Genomic DNA, 21,346 nt, shown 5'->3' with positions numbered 1-21,346 from the left:
GAAAGTCTGAAATTTATAGCATAAGTTCTCCAGAAGAAAAATCAACAACCCCAGCAAGTTCATGCGTGGGGATATATATAATATCGTTCTTACAAATATCTTAACGCTGAGTCATTTGCTCAATAACTGCGTTTACCAACTCTCAAAAATATCAGAGACAATAGTTATTGCTACTTTAAATATACAATGAATGTCTTTTCAGCTTTGTCAGAAATTCTTTGACTTTTGGAGGCCGCTGGGTCGGTTGGGCACTTTGTATTGATTCTGAGTGATGCGCTCTTTACTGCTCTGTCGAGGTGCAACTTTCTCAGCCCCGTCATTTGCTTTGGTAGTCATCTTCTTCTGCTGGTCAAGCTGGATTGCTGAGTTGTCTTTTTCAATTACTTCCCAGTCATAGCAAACATATATTAACTTTCTGAAATTGCTGACTTTCTGATAAAAATACAAAAAGATGGTGAATATTTTGTTTTCTACAGCAGTGTTTGTATCATGCCTGTCCACCATTCCTGAGTAGGAAATTGGTGCCTTAAGATTATGCCTAGAGTCTCATCTGCCTCAGTATATTTGTAGTAGTTTGGAGGCACTTCAAAAAGATGTCTGATCTCATGTGCAATGAAGAATAAATTCTCTATTTTGTCATAGAGACTCTGCCCAGATGGAGGCCCTGTTTCCTCTGGGGTACTTGCTGCTGCAGTGATTTGATTTGTGGCATATGTGTCTACCCTCTTGGCATAATTTTCATGAGATAGTAACCTTCCTGCACTGGTTACTAAGCTGGGAAGGCCTCTGTTATGCAATGCTGTGATCTTCTCAATGAATCTGTTAACCTCTGTTTGCATATCTTGACACCTCCTGTCCAATGTTTGCACATGATTTCTTAGAGTGAGCACTCTTTTCACTAGTAAAATGGTATCAGTCCTGTTAGTGATACCCATTGCTGCCAACTGAGGGCCAGTACGGTTATTCAAAACATTGATCATCTTATTGGCGATTTCAGGCATGTTTCCAAGAGATGCTCTTGCTCTTTGATTCTCCTTTTGGGCCCTGCCTATTAGATCCATATGCTCATGGATAGTTTCAATATACTGCCACTGATCCATTATAGATTGACCAATGTGGGTCCACAGGATCTTCTTGATTTCAGCTACAACTTTGTCAAGAGAGAGCTCTTTCTCTAGTTCTTTTATTTTCTTCTCAAGAGCCCTTACTTCCCTTGTTTTTTCAGCTACACTTTGCTTGGATTTGTCATATTTTTCATTAACTGTGGCCAATTTTTCTTTAGTCTCGTTCAATTCTGCCATCTGTGCTTCCAAGGCTTCTAGTTCCTTCATCATGTTTTGCATACTCAGGCTGGGTCCCTGATCTGGTGCTGTTGCTGGTGCTGATGTTGAAGGACCGACCTCTGATGTTTTTCCTGTGGGAGGACCTGCTGCAGTGGTAGAAAGTGGCACACCTTCAATAGATGCAGATGTTTGTGCTGGCTGCATTGGTGCCTCACTTTGTCTTGATTTCAGTGCTACTTCTAGTGCACTCTCTGTTTCCATTAGCCTCTTATATAAACTCAGGAGTAGGGCCGTTACATCCTGATCCTTTTTCTGCTCTGCCACTTCTCCAGTTTGAGGGTGAAGGCCAGCTGGTAACTTGATAAGCTTTCTCATAGCTGCTACATCCTCATCTCTTTTCTTTAGCAGTGCCTGCACACCCTTAGGGTCCTTTGGATCATGACCCAACTCTATTATGATCTCTTCCAAGGACTTGATTCTTTTGTCCTTGGCCTGGGATGATGCCTTCTCTAATTCCAATTGGGTTGCAGTGTTGTGTAGGGAATTTTGTAGTTGGTGTGCCAACAGGATCTTATCAGCCAATGTAGAATATATCATTTCCCCTGTTTGTCTATGGAGCTCAATTTGATCCAAGGGGTGGATATCTCTAGCAAAAATTTCCAGATTGGTTCTAATGTAATCGGCAGCTGTTTGAGGCTGCTGCATGGTAGGCCTGAAATGACTAAGAGTCATTTTCTGCTCTTGAATGTCATAGGCAGACATTAATCTCTGCTGATTTTTTGGTGCCATCTTCAGTAGATGGTTGTAAATCTGGTGCCTGAGGGGCTCATTCCTTTTCTTTATGTCAATAAATTGCTGCTTAATGCTGGAGTCTGCCTTTGATTTATGCCTTGAAGAGCTGACCTCTGTCCCATGTGGAATGTCCTGCCCTTGCTGCAAAGAGCTAGTTGATGTTTCAATGCTAGGAGGGGGCATATTTTCAATTGGTCTCTCTGGTACTTCCTCCTTTGAAAAAGTGTTCAACCTCTGTCTCTTTTCTCCTTGCTGGTCCATAGAGGTAGTGAGAGGAGTGTCCTCTTGCCGATCCCTCTTTCTTGTTCTGTCCTCATTAGCAGGTGTTTGTAAAACAGAGGACTCAATTTTCACCTCCTCCCTTGGAGGAATTTGTTCATGCGTTTGCTGTTCTGTGTGGGCAGGTTGTTTGGCTCTGCTTTCCTGCTGCTCCACAATTGGAGGTGTTTCTTCTTGCTGCACTGCTTTGCCTTTAGTCATGTCTGCTGGTGGATCAGTTGTTTTGGCAGGCTTTTGAGGAATGGTGGATGAGGAGGCAGCTTCTCCACGATGCTGAATGCCAGAAGACCAAACATGTCCAAAATATTCCAAGTCAACTGCTTTTTCTAAAGTTTTAATATCTTTCTCTGTTATTTCTTATTCACTATAATCTTCCACTAATGTACCATTTCTCCACTCTATTTGTTTAACATACTGTTCAACTTCTGGAATGGTAATGTGGTCATATGGGGCAAGCCTATGCTTGATTCTTCTGAGGCTTATGAAATGGTTAGGGTCATAGGGTGCCCAATAGAAGCTTGTCTTGAGCTGGAGGGCTTTTAGCATTCGGTCTGCCTCTTCCCAAGCTTCTTCCCTCTTGTTGAAGATGAATGGACCCAATTGATGCCTGATTTTCAGTTGTGCCTTCTTGTTTTTGCTATGGAAGTGAATCATATCTGCATTGCCAAACTGTCTGAAGTACTCTAGAGCAAAGAGTCTCATGGGGACATATCTTGGTAGCCTATATGGTGGTGGATTTTGCAGGAGCAGGGCAATTTGCAGAGGGGAAGAGGCAAACTGGGGTGAAATTGAGTCAAAATATTCCTAGGATAGATTTACTGAGCAGATGTTGGGATTTGAGAGTCACTTTTTCGGTGAATTTGTCTAGCAGAGTTTCAGGTTTGCGGGTGCGCAAACAAACTGTGAATTTGTGGAAATTCTGCACAATGGGGACTTCTGTGGGTGAAATTGGGCTTACAGTGTGGAGAAAGACCAATGTTTCATAAGGATTTCTGGTTTTACTGTTCTTTCTCCTTTTCTTTGTTTTTTCAGTGAATTATGTAAAAAACCAGGTGCGGAGGGCGGAAACTGATAAAATACCTGGTATACTTGGCACAATGATGGAAATGCAGGTGAATTCGGGCACCGGCAGCAAGGAATAGTCTTCAAAGTTGGCAGGTGAATGACGTGCTCGCTCATGCAGGAGTACAGTGAGTAAAAAGTGCAAATAACGGGAAAAAACAGGTTTTTGGGTAAAATAGTGAAAATTTGGCTTTTGGCGCGTTTTTGTCGGATGACGTCAGCATGACGTCATGGGTAGGGTCGGGTACAGAATGATGACTTGGCGGCCGGTGGGCGACCCCACGTGGACAGGTGACATGGCAGACAGCTCAGAGTGATGGCGGATGGGGCGGTAACGTAGCGCTGAGGCGGCAGTGACGTAAGGATGACATGGAGGTGACGTATGGTGGTATTGGCAGAGCGGTAAACGGTTGCGTCGGACCGCTTATGGTACGGGGGCGGTTTTGGCAGGAGGCCGCCCGATACAACCTGGGAACGACGTGCGTCCGAGCCCTGACATCATGGTCTGACAGATTTCGAGCGCTATCGTCCGGGCATCGGAGGCGGTCCAAAATTGATGTGAGCCGTCGGATGGGAGGGCCCAGATCCGACGGTCAACGGACTGTGGAGGTGCGGGATGGATACGGCCGGGCGCGGATAATAAACAATTAATTTTTATGGAAAAGCGCGCTTGGGCGGAACTTTGGATATCAACGAAATTCGGGTTTGCAATGGTTTATATGCCAAATGGGTTAATTGATATTTGTCCGCAAAGTGGGGTTAGGGCTGTTAAACCAAGCAGATCTCGGTTTAATCCCGAGACTTTGTTTTTGGCGCTAATTGCCTGTTGCGCTTCAATTTCCTTTGCGCTCCGACCTTTTGGAACTATAAGGCTATATTGCCTAGGGGAAGGGGTATATACTTATTTTTTTTGGGGATTTTTCTATACAATTGTGATATAATAATAGGGAAAAAGGGGAACATAGGGAGTTAAGTAATAGTAGAGTTAGTAGTTAATATGGGAAGGGGATACAGATGATAGGTAGTAGACCCTAAGTTGTTAGGGAACAAACTTAGTTTTGAGAGTAGATCAAAATGAAAAGATTTTTACACAAGAAATGTGGCTCTTCTATATAACAAGAATCAACAAATGAGTTTGTTTTCTGTTGTGAACAAAGGTGATAGTGGGATGTTAGAAAGAAGCTTGATAGGGAATGATTGGGAAATTAGTCCTGCTTCACTGTGCTGCCACAAAAGTGCTGAATAGGAAGATCTGTAATGGCCACCATGTGTTTCCTTTGCTTAGGCCAGTGATATGAGATAAATCATGCTTCTGCAACCTCACTACCTACCCATCTTATTTCCTAACATTTTTTGTTTCTTCAGGGAGGGTGCACTTTGACTTGCAAACCCTCATGTGCTCTTTTTTTTTTGCTGCCCTCCTATCTAAATCTAGCCTTATATCTTCCAAGGGCCCAGATTAAGCTAGTGGGCTCCTTTCTTTCTCTATCAACTAATCATCTGTCAAGCTCAAAGTGTTTGAACAGGTACTCATTACCTATTCTAAAACAAGCAATTCAAAACATGGCATGGCTCAGCTTGAACTGTTGAGCCATACCTCAAGATAGCAGTGGCATTTTGATTGGCCACTTTCCTGGTCTTTCATTGGGGTTCATTTCAATTCTTTTTTCTTTTGACCAAATCATTTTCTTGCCCTTTGATTATTCTTTTAGGGCATACACTCTTTACATTTTTAACTTTTTTCTTTGTCCACAAAAATGGAACCTTTGTGTCATCAAAGATGATCATTTTTGGCATTTCCTCTGTCAATCATGAACTATGAAACCCTGTTGGTATAGGAGGCTAACAGAATGGATGCAAACGAAGACAAGGCGTTGATTGGAGGAAAAGGAAAAGTTCCCAGTAAACCGGCATCTTTAACTAATCCTACTCCAACATCCTTATAAGGGATAGTCATTTTACCGACATGCTGAATACTCTCTGAAGAGGCTGGGTCGGATGAAAAGTAAGCCAGCTGGTCTATTGTTACGATCTTGCCATTATGTGGAAAATTTATTACTCGGAAGGCCGATGAAACGACCGCTGTCATAGCGTAAGACCAACTTCGACCCAAGAGAAGGTTGTAGTCTAGAGGGGCATCAACCACCTCCACATCTAGACTAACGGTTTTTCCTTCAACCCCTATAGGCAAATCCTGTAGAATGCCAAAAGGATGGAACCCACGGCCATCAAAGGCCTTAAGAATTGTTGGGGATTGATTTAGTGAAGGAGAACCAAGCGATCTCCAACACTGTATCGACATAATACATGTGGAAGCTCCCTCATCAATTACAGTCCGATGAATAGGCCTGTTTTTGACTATCATTGGAATCTGGAAAGCCATTTGATGAGGTAAACGCGGTGTACTATTTTCTAGATCAAAGATTAGTAGGTTCGGGTCCTGAACATCAACAGCTCCTATAGCCGACAAAAGTAATTTGCGTTGTGCTGGGCATGATTGCAACACTTCCAAAGCCGACATTGCTGAGGGTGAAACAGCTAAGTCCTCAACAATGTTATAATTATGGGCCGCTCTCGCATGTGGATTGAAAGCAGACTTTTGAAGTATACCCTTGGTGGGCGGTTTGATTACCAAGTCCGGGTTAGGTTTCTCGATCTATAGTGGATCGGAACCGGGAGCTGAGGTTGATGGATTAGAATGAGAAGATTCTGCTTCTTTGCCATCAACAGGACTTTTACTACCATAATCTTGTGATCGAGTCGCAATCCTTACATGAGACATCATCAATTTGGGTTCTTCACTGGCACTCGAGGAAGAACCTATCATCTTACTCTCCTGCTTTGGAAATGGATCTTTCAAAACAGCAGGAGTTGGGGAACCTTTGACGATTTTCACAACCTCTGCCCGATGAGGGCAATCTCTTGTAAAATGACCCTCTTCACAAATAAGACAAGGATAACGAGGTTTGCGCTTTTCGTCATTGGTTTCCGACTTTTCAGTTTTCTCCTTTGGAGTTTTGTCTGCTTTATTCTTCTTCTTACCTTTCTTTTTCCCACCGGATTTTGATTTAGCTGTAGATGATTCTACAGCGTGAATATCGGCGGAAACTTCAGCAGAAGAATCTCCTGTCGGGGAATCAGGTAAGGTTATAATAGGAGAAGATTTCTTGGAACACTTCTTCTTACTTTTAGTGTTCACCGTACCAATCATACCATCAGCGGCATGAGACCCCGAAGGAGCAGCAGCGATTTGATTTGACTTAGGAAGATCTGGGATCTTTTCGTGTAACGTACCTGACTGAGTATAAACTAAGTCAAGGTACTGCGCTTGAGTAATCACTTGCTCCTCAGTAACTACTCCGGCCTTAGCTACGTCTTCAGTAATCTTCGGTAACAATGATTTAACAAACCATTCAGCTAAGATTTGGTCCAGGATAAAAACTTTTACTAACCGCCTTTGACGTCTCCATTCATGAATATGATCGGAAATATAAGTGGACGTCGATTGTTTTAATGAAGTTAGTAACTCCGTGCCATTATCATATCTGGCCGGCAACTGAAAATGAGTTAAAAACGAGGTAGCTAACTGGCTAAAATTATAAAAAGAGGCCCGTGGTAACTCAATGTACCACTTGGCCGCGAGACCAATGAGAGTACGCTGGAAAAGATGTAAGCGGATCGAATCATCCGAGATGGAATTAGAGGCACACCAGAGGTGGTAAGTCATCACATGATTCGACGGGTCCTCTCCAGACTTACCTCCGAACTTGGGTATGTCACTGGGCAACTTATTTGGCATTGGCGGCCAAAACGGAAGATAATTTATTGGATCGTTCGTTAGGCGCGACAAGTCTGGTAAATCCAAAGTTGCGATAAACGGTAACTGCCGATTAGGATCCCTAAAACTCTGGGTCACGAGACTAGTCCCGGGAGGAGGATATCCAGGATAACTAGGAATAGGAATCGCGTTCGGGATATTGTATCCTCCCGGAAAACCAGGATTAACCGGACCGTACTGGGGTTGTTGTGATTGTTGATAAGTGTACCCAGGATACGGTTGATACTGGTAAACTAGCTACTGGACAGCAGGACCGTATTGGTACTATCCCTGGTACGGTTGATAAGTGAATTGTGGTTAACTAGTGACAACCGTACTTAAACCAGGTTTTCCTACAGGCATCTGAACCGTAGTTTGAATTGTGGATCCAGACGATGGTAAAGATGTCTGAGGAGTAGTTACAGAGACAGTAGAAACCGGAGCTGTCGATACTCCACAAGTAAGTGGGGTAGATTGAACAGATGTTGCGGTAGTTGCAGCAGTCGTTTGAGATGGAGTACTAGGTGCAATAGGCCCAGACTGAGAAACTACCGAAGGTACAGAAGTTTGAACATTAGACTGGACTGGTTGCTGGGGTGAACCAGAAAATAAGGGTTGTCCAGTTTGAGATGACAACTGTACACTTGGCTGCAACACCTGTTGAACTTGCGATGGATCCCACACTATGTTCATTCCGAGGTATTGACCCATAACATGTTGAGGATATTGAGATCCATAACCAGATTGAGGGTAGGATTGATAATTGAAAGGTACGTTTCCCATACCTTGAACATAAGATTGACCTTGGGGTGGTTGGAAACCTTGACTCGAGTACTGACCTTGGGGTAGATACCCTTGGGGTAGGTACTGATACTGGGGTTGACCTTGAGGTATAAATTGATACTGAGGTTGACCTTGGGGTACATATTTAGGCTAGGGTTGACCTTGAGGAATGTACTGCACCACGGGTACATACTGTCCTTGAGGTTTCCCCCCAGACACAATTTGTGTACCTTGAGGTTGCCCCCCAGGCGTTAATTGAGGCTGTCCCCCAGGCGGTAACTGGCCACCTTGAGGTTGAGAACTGGGAATTGAACCTGACATCATGTAAATGTCTCCTACGCTTAACGGTTTATTACCATTGTTTCCAGTTAATAACCCATGTTCAATGGGTTGAGGAGATGCTCCTGCAAAAGTACCAGAAAGAGACTGATACCCAGATGTTATAGACAATTTTGTGCCTTACAGCAACAGGCATGAATTGTCAATAATCCAAGGGATCCAAAGTTCCCTAAACATGATTTTCCTACCCCTAGAGGAACAAGGTCAGCAAACCAACAGCTCTCAGATCAGTTCTCCACCTGAAAACACTCAAAAACAAGCAATCTTGAAATCAAAGCAGGTGCTCCACTAGGCTTCTACGCTGAAACACAACTCCTCCATGGTGTACCTGCGTTGCAAAGCAGGTAGAACAAAGGCCAGCTGCGTTGAGCGAACACTGAGTCATTGCTCTGGAATCTTCCAAAAATGACACTTGGATCAGGGATTTCGCCTTGTGATGAGTCAGAGGCTCTGTTTCTCCAAGTGGAAGCAAGGTTCTCCAAGTGGACTCAAGAACTGAAGATCAACTAAAGATCAACTGAAGAGAGAGAGGACACAAGGCAGCTACACATCAGTTGCAAGCTGACTCATCCTTTCTCAATTCATCTATATATTGAGCTCTCTCCTATGAGCTCAGGAGGCTGGAATTTTGTGCAAAGTAATGCTATGTTGTTGGTTTCACTATAGAGCTATTGGGTGATTGCTTGAGGGAGGTGAAGAGGAGAAATTCTTTCTGCTGGGAGGTGTTGCTGAATTGGGGCCTTCAATGGTTGTAACTCTCTCAGAACTTTACTTCTTCATTAATAAAAGCTATTGAGGTTCTTCTATATGCTCTTGTTTCAATGATATATTGTGATAATTGTATATTTGATTTACACTAATCCTTGAATCAGTTATGATTGCATGTTGCTTGTAGTTTCCTTCTTTGCTATTTTGCAGGATCTCATTGTAGTTGGGCCAGCAATAGAGCAAGGAGCTGGGAGCAAGCAGCCATAGAGAAGAGTTTGGATTCGACATTAAGTGCAAGGCAACGGTTAGTGCATTCTTTCATTCTCTTTTGCTTTCATAAAGAAGTAAACCTTCAGTGGTTTCCTTTACAGTTGTTGTTGAGGTACTATCACCCTTAGAGTGGGATAGGGTCATCCGAGTCGGATACTTTTCCCTACAACAAACTGGGGATCGTATCTGTTTGATTGTTTGTAGTATTTTGCTATTCATTTCCTGAACAAAAAAGTACCAAATCGAAAAGCTTTTGACTATATCAAAAGCGAAGTAGAGGGCAGCTACTCTAGCTCATTTCTGAGCATGTTCATGATTTGAAGAGCTGATCTAAAAGGATCCTTGTAAGCTCTTAGTGATAGCTTTTCATCCTCCTAATCATCCCTTTGAGTGTGCTTGACTGATTGCTTCTGATTTGAGCAAAAACTGTGCATTTTTGAGAAAATTGTGACCCGGAAACTGTGAAAACGCAACTTTCGTTTTCCAAAGCAGGTAGTACACAGGCTACCTGCTTTGCAACGCAGGTCCCGAAGGGGCTACCTGCGCTAAGAGCCAGACTGGCTGAGCAGCACCTGCGTTGGCCCAATTTTGCCTAGTGCAGTTGGGGTTTCCTCCCTTTCTCTTTCCTGTTTTCACTATAGATTTGGCAGCCAGTTACCAGTCTTGTACCAGTTCTGAAACCAACCTTACTTGTCATCATTCCGCCTCTGTTATATAACGAAATTGTACTTGTTCTTTTGTATTTCTTACTTCATTTACAATTTCCCATAACGAAGAGTAAACTAGTCTTGCTTTGGCCTCTTAGATCTGAACCTATGTTAGGCATTTTGCTGGTCTAAAGAGTTAGCTTGTTTGCTGTCCATAGCTGATTAGTCATTTTACTTTCGTCATTATGGTTTGATTTCATGCATTTCCAGTGATTGAACAAGTAAATCTTAAGGTGTCTTTTGATTTTGGACAAACTTGTTTGTTTTCACTTTAAATCGAAATCAAAGTTATATAACAACTTTCTTTTTGTAACCAATCAACATTAAGAAAGGGAAAAGAAAATACATGCATTGTGCATTTTGCATTTGACTGTTTGCATGACGATTTAGGAAATTTTGCATTAGTGTGTGCTCTATGATCTGTGAGAAAAGATTTGCCTTTCTTCTCCCTCAGTAGTTAAGATTTTCAAAGTTGAAAGATTGAAAAGTTTGCTTCTCATCTTAGACTGCATTCAGGAATTTGTTATATACATCTCGTGGTGATCCTTAAAGGAAAACTGCTAAGCAAGATCAACATTAAAATAAATTCAATTTACATAACAACGCTTTGTAACATAACGCAAACACATAGAGGTCTAGGTAGAGACGTGTTCCGGCGTCGTTAAGCATAGTGACTGTCGATCTCTACGAAGGTGGGTGATTCCTCCTGAGAGTCAGTGGCACTAATACGGACTTGTGCTCCCACGTACCGTCGCGTATATATTGGGAGACCCCTATAGGAACAAAGCCTTTATCCATAGGAAGCCGTGTCGACCGCCCTACTGATCACGATGCAGTGAACACAGCATTCACGAAGATCGACCACCCGTACCGTAAAACGTATTCTGTGGTTTCGCGAAAAGTTTGGCACACCCTCTGCCTAGAACTCCAGAGAAGTTTCTTTTGGCCTTTTTTAAACTCTATAACTGAAAAATTCCATCCGAGCATTTGTCACTTCGGGCTCGTTAAAACATCGAAGGAGACTAGAGTCATCTTTAGCTTTTTCTCGACTCTTAAAACATGAAAAAGCAAAGTTGTGTCTAAAGCGTCGTTAATAAAATTTATTTTAAATCGGAACATAATCACCTGTTATTCCCACGTTGATCTTTCATTTGAAAAAGTATGGAGCCCACCAACCAAGGAAGTAACCTTGGCGGAAGTCCCAATCCCTTCTCCTCTTGGGGAGATGTTGGTGCGCCTCATATGGCCACATTGTCACTTCCGGGATTGACAATTGGCCTATCCGTATGGCTCTTTTCAACTAATGTAGTGCAGATCGCCACTAATCCTGAGCAGTCGAATCAACAGTCAGACCAGTCTAGAACTACCCACCAGCCTTCCACTTCTTACAATACTTCCTCTGATCCTTCATCTTCGCAAGGTAGAGCCGGCAAAAGTCAGCCTCCCATGGAGAAGAAGGAAAAGAAGAAGAGAGAAAAGAAGCAGAAGGGGCCTATGGCGAAGGCGACTGGGGGCAAGCAAAAGACATCTGACAAAAATCCACACACTGCACCGACCGGGCCTAAATCGCCATGTGTCATTTGCAAAGGGACCCACTTCCATCGTGATTGTCCTTGTATTCCCCGGATACTAAGGGACTGGTCCCCAAGGTTGCACAATCCGGTAGCATCAACCTCTGGTAGTCATGTTGATTGCAGTCCATCAACTAGCGAGAGTGAAGGACGAAAAGGGAGACCAAGATCACCCTGTATGTTGTGTGGAGGCGATCACGCCATCCACCGATGTCCATTCTTAGATGAGGCAAAGAGAGTTTTGGAAGATCGTCCGGTATCACCGTTACGACTTCCTCCTGGATACCAAAAACTCGTGCCTAATCCCTCGATAGTTGAAAATCCAGCTGGCCCGCTCAAGTGGTCAGCTGAACTATCAGTCATTGAGAATGAACCTGCTGAATCCAGACCAGACGAAAGTCTAAAGGTCGAAACGGCAGTTGATCCGGTTCTTCCTTCAGAGGTTTCATCCTCAAATGACACCGTCATTGAAGAGTTATCTTCAAATGACACCCTCACTGAAGAGGATAAGGATGACACCGTCCATATTCTCTTCATCAACACAGACTCTGATGAGCATCAGGGCAATGCGCCCATTCCTTTATCGCAGGAAGGAACATCGTCAGGGTCGTATCCGGCCGTATATTCGGTCCCACCACCAAGCAACCTAGTTGTATCCTTTGATTGGAATCAACTAGGCAGACCCCGGTTACCAGCCAGTATCCCATTCAGAATCATCGTCCAAATCTACAGAATGGTGATGGCTGGAACTATCATTGATGAAGGGGCATCTGTGAGTATCCTTTCCTCTATTGCTTGGAAAGCACTGGGTTCCCCGGCGCTTTTACCTGAGATAAGAAATCTATCAGGTTTTGATAAAGGAACCAGTCACCCGTTAGGGATTCTCCCCAATGTTCCAGTTACATTGAAAGGGAAGACAGTTCATATGAACATCATGGTCGTCCAGGGACCCTTGGTTTATAACTTACTCCTTGGACGAGACTATATATATTGCATGGAGGCGATAGTGTCCTCACTCTTTAGAGTTATGTGTTTTCCGCACGAAGGAAGAATGGTCAAGCTCGTAGACCAACTTTCATTTCCAGGATCACGCATCGCAAATAGTCAAATACCATCCCTTAACGGTCTATTCACTCAAGGAATGCCTCCACCCCCGGTTCTACTTCCCGATGAATGCGAGTGATTCGGAAAGAAAGAACTGGGACCCAGGGGGCATGCACCCTGGCTTGCCTTGGGCAGAGGAAACCTTGGGTATAAAGTTAATTTCCGCAGAAGAATGGACTAGTCCGTACCCCATCCGAAGAAAGGAAGAGAGGGTTGTTCTAGGATAAAGTTCTTTTGTCAAAGTTATGTGAGCGGAAGAATCGCTCCCTTTGTCTAAAAAAGTAGGCTCTCCTAAGGGAGGAGATCCATTTGTGACGGCAAGTAGCCACCATCTTTGAATGTCAAGCCTCACCCATTAAAACATATGTTTTGAAGGATAAGTAGGGGCAGTCTCCAAAGAAAGAGATGAAATTGCTGCAACAAGTAGTCACCATCCTTAGCAACCTAATGATAGACACCGCCGAAAAGAGAGTTTAGTTTGCGGCAGCAAACAAAACCATTTTTCGGATAATAAGTAAGAGGGCCTCCCTCCGTAACACCAATGTTTTATCTGTTGCGATCTTGCAAAATCAAAAAGTGAACTGATGGGAAGACAAGTACCGTCGGCACCGAAAAATATAGCAAGACGACAATTAGAAAAACAGAGGTGGGACAGAGGAGGGGCAGCCTTGAAATTATTCTTTATACCTGGGGGCATGCGAACCTTTTGGAGTGCAAGCACGGGACGACTATTTATTTTTTTAAATTTTTAGGTCCTCCCTTTAAACCTGTAGGTCTAACCCGTTAAACTCGTAGGATTAGCCGTTTCCAGCTTGCATATAAAAAGGAATGTGGGGCAAAAGTTAAAACTTGCCAATTTGGAGTAGCTAGTGAGGTATAGCTCCTTAAATAAGAATACCTCATCTGAGGCGTTCCTTGTATTAAGACTGGTATAATTGAGCAAGGTTTGAACGCATTCAAGCTCGTTAAAAAATGAACTGCCCCTTAAAGTTTAGGGGGCATATGCCTCGTCTGCATTATTATGCTAGGGGCATCATCGAGCAGTTTTAGCAATGTTCATGCTCGTTAAAAAATAAACGCAAGAATCCGAGCAGTTTTAATACATAGTTCATGCTCGTTAAAAAATAAACATAAGTTGTGAGCAATCTTCCCCTACAGTTCAAGCTCACCCAGAAAAAATGAACCGGTAAATAACCTTGAGAGATGTAACCTTTGACAGCCATATTAAAAACCCTTGGTCGTGTTTATAAGCCATCACCTCCATCCGTTCATTTGGCCAATCGTTCATCTCCATATGTTTGTTTACCCATTTTGAGGAATAGCTGCGAAGAGTGATTTCACTTAGCCATCCTTGTGACACTGCCGTGATTGGAAAATTCCAACCTGTACCTGGAATCTGCTGCTATCCCTGTTTATCACTCGTTCCTCAAAAGACGAGTCTTCTTTGAGCTCTTTTCACTGACTCGTAAAATATGAAAAGTTTGCCGAGTTTTGGCCTTCCAGCTCGTTAAAAGGACCGGAAGAGCTATCCCTCCTCTAGATTTTAATCTTTTTGGACCTGAGGGATTATTGCACAAAAAGATCGAGCGCTTGTTTTGTTCGGCTCGTTAAAGCAATCGAAAACTCATCCCTTCTGTATTGTTTTATACTTTTTCGGACTTAAGGGATTAAATGACGAAAAAGGAATTTTGGAGTTGACTTTATGTACCTTTTCAGACTCTCTAAAAATGAAAAGGACCGAGTTTTCCTTGTCGTTAGACTCGTTAAAATGATTAAATAGCGACAAACTTGTCTTTAGACGAGAACGAGTTTCCCTATCGCTAGGCTCGTTAAAACATAGCGATGGGCTTGCCCGAAGGGCAGGTTATAGAACAAGCATATGTCATCCTCCTCAAGCTTGACAAAAATAAAGAGGTACTGGTCAGCAATGACTGGGGAAAAATTGGGAGAACCTCACAGCTTTAATGGTAGCAAGTCGCTCTTGAACATGACACTTTGTCCTCCGTATCATATCGGGTTGGGTTGTTTCATTCACCAGTCTCATAACCATGGTCCTCACCACACCATCCACATTTTGGGGTAATGCTACCAATCCATCACATCAGTGTCGTTATATGTTCAAGAGATGTTGTTCTGCAAAGAGTCAACCATGTCCCATCCACTGCCATACATTGTCCTTCATCCATTTCATGACCGCCGCCCTGAATCATACATCACAGTTTGTTTTCACCTCATCACAATCACTAGCTCCGTTCCGTGTCACTGATGTGGGATTCATTAAGGCCCTCCTTTGATGGATCGCTCCTTGTCGACATCAGCTCATTATCCAAGGAGTTGATCTAGGAACAACCCCTTCAGTACTTTGAAGCTTGCATGCCTCAATGGCAAGTTTCTCACTTCCGGCGACAGGTATACATCAATGACCTTCGACCAGAAGATTTTGCATGGTGGTTGACGCCAAGTCCTTTATTCCCACCATGTGAATTGTACTGCCGTACCTTGAGGGTCATCATCCTTATCGGTGATTCCTCTCGCGCTTGTTAACGGTTTACATCATTGACCGGTAATCAAGCGATGTCTTTCCATGTTCGACTTCAAGAAATTCTCACATGGATCGACTTGTACATCGAGTGAAGATCGGAAGAGATTGAAGACCCCGGATCTAGTTTCATCCATCCGGGCTGCGATATATATTCAGGACATAAAGACATTTGATATGTACATCATTACAGCAGATGATCATCCTTCTCAAAGGATGATAATTTCAGCAGAGAATTATCGATCTACAATCAGACGATCGTCTGTTCTATGTACGAAAATGTATTTATAAAGCTGAGCATGGGAATGCCCGCCTCAGCTAGATCATGAAAATGTATGAAAAATAATGTATTGTATTGTATCTTATTACAGGACACTTCTCAGCAGATTGAATGAACTTCGGATCCTCTCAATAAAGCATTTCACCCGATAAACGACCTCATACTTTAGGGGGCATCTGTTATAGACAATTTTGTGCCTTACAGCAACAGGCATGAATTGTCAATAATCCAAGGGATCCAAATTTCCCTAAACATGATGTTCCTACCCCTAGAGGAACAAGGTCAGCAAACCAACAGCTCTCAGATCAGTTCTCCACCTGAAAACACTCAAAAACAAGCAATCCTGAAATCAAAGCAGGTGCTCCACTAGGCTTCTGCGCTGAAACACAACTCCTCCATGGTGTACCTGCGTTGCAAAGCAGGTAGAACAAAGGCCACCTGCGTTGAGCGAGATTGGACAAGTGGCACACTGAGTCATTTCTCTGGAATCTTCCAAAAATGACACTTGGATCAGGGATTTCGCCTTGTGATGAGTCAGAGGCTTTGTTTCTCCAAGTGGAAGCAAGGTTCTCCAAGTGGACTCAAGAACTGAAGATCAACTAAAGATCAACTGAAGAGAGAGAGGACACAAGGCAGCTACACATCAGTTGCAAGCTGACTCATCCTTTCTCAATTCATCTATATATTGAGCTCTCTCCTATGAGCTCAGGAGGCTGGAATTTTGTGCAAAGTAATGCTATGCTGTTGGTTTCACTATAGAGCTATTGGGTGATTGCTTGAGGGAGGTGAAGAGGAGAAATTCTTTCTGCTGGGAGGTGTTGCTGGATTGGGGCCTTCAATGGTTGTAACTCTCTCAGAACTTTACTTCTTCATTAATAAAAGCTATTGAGGTTATTCTATATGCTCTTGTTTCAATGATATATTGTGATAATTGTATATTTGATTTACACTAATCCTTGAATCAGTTATGATTGCATGTTGCTTGTAGTTTCCTTCTTTGCTATTTTGCAGGATCTCATTGTAGTTGGGCCAGCAATAGAGCAAGGAGCTGGGAGCAAGCAGCCATAGAGAAGAGTTTGGATTCGACATTAAGCGCAAGGCAACGGTTAGTGCATTCTTTCATTCTCTTTTGCTTTCATAAAGAAGTAAACCTTCAGTAGTTTCCTTTACAGTTGTTGCTGAGGTACTATCACCCTTAGAGTGGGATAGGGTCATCCGAGTCGGATACTTTTCCCTACAACACCAGAGGGAACAGAAGGACCGCCGTACAAAAAAGATTCAGGCGATTGAGTAAACATGGACGACTGACCTGACATATTTACAGGAGTATAAAGACCTCCAGGTGGATAAGGAGCACGAGGTGGAGAAAAACTTAACCCTGAGTTGTCCAAATAATTAGTTAAAGAAAGATACCAAGTAGTACTTCTAGGTGGACTGTAAAAAATGGATTCATGCTCCCTTAGATCAATAGTAGGTTGATCATCAGGGATAGGGACGCCTATTTCTTCTTCTGGAGCAAGTTCTTCAATAGCTATCAAACCAGAAGGAAGATTTTCGGTGATGAGTCTTTCTACCCTAGGTGAATCAGGAGCACTACAAGTTGGAGTAACAGGTTCAGATATCTTAGGTTCTTCGCCTATATCACTAATAGATGAAAAACTACCAGCAAGCTCGGAAACTGCAATAGCTTCAGGATTATAACCTGTTTCTAGAGTTTGGTAATCAGGATGAACTACCAACGAAGACTCTCCTTCTTCAGGTGAACCTACTTTACTGCCAATAGGAGTTACAAGGACTTTCAAACCTTCGTAATTACCCGAGACGTCTTCAGGAGGTTGGCCCCGAAGTCTACGGGACTTCCTCGACAAATCGGCCATGGTTACAACCTCAGGAGACTGGTCCCGAAGTCTACGGGACTGTCTCGATAATTCAGCCACAGTTAAAACTTTTAACTACTGCACACGCAAACAAAGTAAAATCTCAAAGCAAACCGCTTTAAGTCTCTAAAGAACCAAACAAATTCGAATCACACACCTAAAGAATCTAGGGCGTCAAATAATACACAAACAGTAACCTTCCGGACCGAAAACACTAGTTGGTGATGAAATCCAACATCGCAGAATTCAGTACAGAAGTGGCGGGTGGAAAAGTTACCCCGACAACCTGCTTAATGAATAGACTGGCACAAGTTCCTCCACTTTAACCGTCTTGAGTGAAGTGAAACCCCAGAAAATCCAAGTGAGTCTAGCCGACGTCTGCTCCAGGTACAGTGGGATCTTCCCTCCACCGTCACCTTGGGTAGAACCCTAAAGATAATGGTCACTAAGGTTACCAACAGCAACAAATATACCTGGGGGAACAGTCTATGATTCGATAGCACGCAAGGGCAGAGTATCAAGCTCAATCCCCTTGCCGGCTCCTTGACAATAATCCAAGGTTTACTGACAAGTGACCCCAGGCTCCTCGACAATGATTAATCCGAGGTTTACCGTTTGTAGTACGTGCGTATTTGGCGTCGTTCCCAATGAAGGAGGATTGATCCCCTCACTGGTTCGGACACGATCTCGTGCTTCTCCTTTAAGAGGAGATTTCCCAGAGCATAAATGTAACAGTTGGATTTATCCTACCACAAGATGAGCTACTTGTTTGGTTTTGCTGTCTTGGAGAGTTAATTACTCTCCTACTCCAAGACACTAGCCTGATCTATATTGGTGTTTCAGAGCCCTAGTAAATAAAAAGTTACTAAGTAAATTTTACTTTAAGCGTTAATTTTTATGGCTTTTCTTTAGGACAAAAGGTAGTGGAGATGAAACTGATGGTGTGTAGACTCGACTCAAATCCACTAAAAAGATGCACCTAGGATGATTTAAACTATTTTTCTTTTTCAATGAATTCCCTAGCTAAGAGAGTTGGAGAATGCAAAATTTATAAAGACAACTTTCTTGGCAATGAAAATCAAAGAAACAATCTCTTCATCTTTTCCAAAGCATACAACACATGACCACTAATTATTTCACGAAAATTCCTTTCTCTTTTCAAAGACTTCAAATGCTACTAAAAAAAACTTTCTTCAAAAGAGATTTTTGTATTTTTCCTATTTTAACAAAGCATGTAAAACTACTTAACAAAAATCAATTTTAAAAAATCTATGACAATCAAATCAATTTTACCTAAAAGCAAATCTAAGAGAAATTTACCTAAAAGCAAATCTAATGAGGTAAAAGCCTACAAAATATAATTCCAGGATGTTTTACTCAGTTACAATTCAACCAAGGACTAGTTCATGCAGAATCATAAACCAGTCAAAAACAAAAATCAAAATCTTTTGTTCTTTTTCTTAAGAATGAAATTCACAGCTTAACCAACAAGCTTTCTCGAAATTCCGCAAAGAGACAACACAAAGGTAGGTTTCTCACAAAGGTGGATTTTATGAAAGGTTTGACTCCTAAGAAGACTGAAAAGACCAGGGATATCCAAGGTTTTACAACTTCTAAAGCCAAAGTCACTACATGACCAATACAAAAATCAAACCTAGGGCTAAACTTCTATGAATTTCACTAAAACCCTTGATGCTAATGAAACAAGCTTAGATGAAAACTTTTGACAGGTAACCAGTGGATCTGGGCAGCAAAAAACAAACTATAAACAAAATCTAATGGGTAAAAAAGGAAAAAATGGAATTTTCTCAACTTTTGACAGGGTACGCAAGCATCCTGTTTGCACAGGTGCGGCCACGCTCTGTGTACAAAGTTGCAGTGCGTACAGGTATGCACTGTGCTTAACGCAGAGGGTGCGTACTACTCTCAAAACCAAGAAAAATAAAAACTAACTTAACCCTAAGCTATTCCACCCAAATTCACAGTCAATCAGTCAAAAACCAGAAAGAAATCGAATTTTCTCAAATCAAAGTATCAATCAAAAGAGAAATCAATCAAATCCATGGATTCCCCAGCGGAGTCGCCATTTTGTCATGTGGAAAGAGTCAATTTTGCGGACAAAACCGACCTCCCTAGAAGCTAAGGCTTTCTAGTGACAAACAAAACAATCAAGCACTATCTTTCCCTAAATATGCATTTAAAATACAAGCAACCAGGTGTTTAAAGCATACCTTTAGTCCAACGTTGTTTGTAGCAGCCAAGCCTCTCCGATCCAGATGAGCTCCTCCTTCTCTTTGAAACCTGCATTCACTAATAAGCAAACGATTACATAGCACCTGAATAACTCATATAATAAAACATATTCATCATAAAGACCAAGGAGTATATGAAACAAATTATATATAACAACTTGTTGAGAAAAATGAACTTAATTGTATTAATTGGAAACAAAAGAAACCATTACAACCAGTGCCTTGGTGTTGTGCAGGTCCCTCCCAGGGTCCAGCAAGAATTCTCCTTTACTTTGATCAGCTCACCCACTTCCAAATGAAGCTAAGAAAGGAATGGAATCTATCCTCTCAAGCTCTATAAGGGAGTCCTAATTTCAGCAGCATCTACCCTTAGGAATGTTCAGCTTTCAACCTCCCCTCCCTCTGGCCCAATGCATGTATTTATAATGCTTTGGAGGAAGTTAATCAGGTCCACCATGAATGGGATAAGCCCCTCTTTCAATGGGATAGCTCCCCTCTTCATGGGATAAGTTCCTCTTTCTTTGGGATGCATGAACCATCTGGAGGCGCTCAATACATGTCAAACCATCTTCTAGAATGCTCTAGATTCGACCACAAGTAACTTTTTTGAAGTAAAACTCGCGCCTTTTGACCTTTACAGGAGTACGCACCCACCCCTTTACAGACAGAGCGTACAAGTACGCAGGTATTGTGAACTTTGAGGTGTGTACACGCAGGTAAGGGTAAGAGAAACTGCGTAACCAGAGTTAATTGACTTTTTAAGGACTTTCTCTCTTTCTTGGAGTTTGACATGAGGAGCAGAGGTATAAGACTTGCCAAGGAGGACAGTATGACAGTTGATGGAGCCATACCGACTGCAAATATTGTATTACTGCGATCTGGAAATGCCACAACTATCAAGTGTTTGATCGCAAGATGCGCGCTCCACCTGCTCCTCTCCACCCTATAATTGTCGTTGGTCCTTTTGCCAAATGGGGTATCGATTTTATTACATGTAACCCTCACTCGGCCGGGGGGCATGCGTATATCATCCTTACGGTAGATTATTTTACTAAGTGGGCCAAGGCGATGCCTACATTCGAGGAAGATGGCAAGACAGCTGCAATTTTCGTGTTCAATCACATAATTGCTAGGTTTGGTGTCCCACAAGCGATAATCACTGACCATGGGCGCCATTTTCGAAACGTCATGATGACAGAACTTGCAGGCCAGCTTGGTTTGCGTCACGATAGTTCAACTCCTTATTATCCACAAGTGAATGGTCTGGTTGAATCCATCAACAAAGTTTTAGTTATCATGATCCGACGGATCATTGGTATTCATCGGTCGAATTGGCACAACATGTTATTTTCAGCGCTTTGGGCATACCGAACCTCAGTGAAAACATCAACAGGGTTCACTCCTTCCAACTAGTTTATGGTTTGGAAGCTGTGCTACCCATTGAATGTGAGGTATTATGCTTAAATAATGGGTATGGAGAATTTTTAGTTAGGTTAGTTTTTCTTTCTAGCTGGTGTGTTTGTTAGTTTAGACAGTGTGCTTAGCTTAGAGAGTGTGTTTTCGTCGTTATTCTGCTTATCTTGGTTTTACTCTTGATGTTGCAGATGTCGATGCCTCTCCAAACATACATTGGATTTGCTGATGGTGCTTGTCGTAGTACACAGAATATCTCTTCCGCAACTT

This window comes from Pinus tabuliformis, chromosome 6 (genome assembly GCF_031772625.1).
Source record: "Pinus tabuliformis cultivar Carrire ecotype Pingquan chromosome 6, CPIR1, whole genome shotgun sequence".
NCBI classification, from domain to species: Eukaryota; Viridiplantae; Streptophyta; class Pinopsida; order Pinales; family Pinaceae; genus Pinus; species Pinus tabuliformis.
Note: the sequence above shows the minus strand (reverse complement) of the source record.